The sequence below is a fragment of the Globicephala melas genome, chromosome 9 (assembly GCF_963455315.2).
Source record: "Globicephala melas chromosome 9, mGloMel1.2, whole genome shotgun sequence".
Taxonomy (NCBI): domain Eukaryota; kingdom Metazoa; phylum Chordata; class Mammalia; order Artiodactyla; family Delphinidae; genus Globicephala; species Globicephala melas.
In genome coordinates, this window is record NC_083322.1 from 21,993,601 (window position 1) to 21,995,510 (window position 1,910).

Consider the following 1,910-nt stretch of genomic DNA (forward strand, 5'->3'; position numbering starts at 1 on the left):
ATGACTCCCAAGCACCCTTGAAACTCTGACAGTACATCAGATGCCTCTTTCATTCCTTTTGAGTGATAAAAGCCAAGCCTCTTGATTTACAAGGTCAGGAACTTGCTCCTCAGGCTGGAAAAGTCTGTGCTAAGGGTGCTATAATGCTCATCACTTGATATTTAAATAGTGTCTTTTGAGTAAATACGCAAGTCCGATAGTGCTGGATAGAATTTATACTGATAGAGGAGGCCAGATTATAAACCTGAGATGAAGTTACCTCTAGAGTAAAAATAAATAAATAAAGACTATCAAAGAAACCCCAAGCCAACTCCAAGACCACACACTTAACACACTTGACAAGCCCTTCTCTGGTGACAGCAGGTCATGATGAAAGTTTGTGGCTTCTGTTATGAATCTGACACCTAATTCTTATGACTCCACTAAAAAGGCAGAAATATATGAGGTAAGTGGTATAGGAGGAATGTGTTTGTCTGAATAAATTATCAGTTTTCCTTGAAATCTGAGCTAAAGGTAAGGTTTAATGGTATTATTAATAATAAGACTTTCTTGCATTTACTAGATTCTGAGTCTGGTGTCCTTTCCACCAAGTCACAGCAGAACAAATGGAAGACACTCATGATCTCCATGACTTCTTCAAGGATTCTTGAAGGGCCTTTCAGGGCCTTTCAGTCTGTCCTAGGTGCCCCAAATCCCACAAGCCTCTCCCACCCTACTGTCCCCCACCATCTACATACTTTCTGCGCTTTCTCAAGGGGAGTAGATTCAACCAAGGGTCATGGTTGAGAGTGTTAAAGAGATGTTATTCTGACACTTGTTACAACTGTAAGGAAGACTTTATTCAAGATACAATAGGAGAGAGTAATTGTGTTCAACTTCAAATACGTAAAGATACGCAGAGCAAGGGGATCAGTGGATGGAAAACTGTTAAGAGGAGACATCAGGGTAGGGGGGATTCTTGCTTAACTGACCTAACAGATTATTGCTAAAGGCAGGCCAAGGACTTAGACATCAATGGTGGTGGTTGAGGAACTCAATCAGATGTCAAGGATTGGGGGATTACTTAGCAGGATTCTTTGCTAAGACTGACTTAGGGCCCAAGGACAAGGCTAGTAGAAAAGAGAGTTCAGGGAAGCCTGTCCAAGGTTTGGTCAAGAAGAGTCTTTGTCAGGAGTTGTGGAGCTGGGGGCCTCTATTGGGGCTCTTTTGTCCTTCCAACACTGGAAGTGAACTCCTAGGCCCACCTTGGTCTATCACAAAGGCTGGGCTGTACTTCACTATGATAGATTTCAGCTTTGAAATTAGTAAAAAGAGAAGCTGAGACCTGAATCTGCAAGAAATGTGAACTAAAGAATCAAGTACCCAGAATTCTAGGCAAGCTGAAATTCACTTCCCACCCTTTTCTCCCAGGGAAAGCCATCAACATGAAGAAAATATAAATCTCTAATGGAAGCCAATGTCTAAAGAGAAATTGTATGGAATCTGAGACCCAGACTTGATGGGGCAGCCTGGAGGAAGGAGCGTCATTGGTTTGCACCTCCACTAGTTTTTCTGATGCAGCATACCAGAAACAGAAAAGCAGAAGGCAACATGGAACCAGAGGATACAGCACCTAGCATGATACTTAGCACAATGCAGTTGCTTAATTAGTATTTACTGAATAAATAAACACGAAAGTCCCCTTCTAGCTCTAAGATGCTACTCTATTAAGATGAACGAACTGACACATGCCACAACATGGGTGAATCTCGAAAACATTTGCTAAGTGAAATAAGCCAGTCACAAAAGGACAAATACTATATGATTCCATTTATATATGGTACCTAGAACAGGCAAATTCATAGAGACAGAAAGAGCACAGAATTACCATGGGCTAGAAAGAGGGAGAACAGGGACTTATTGCTTAAGGG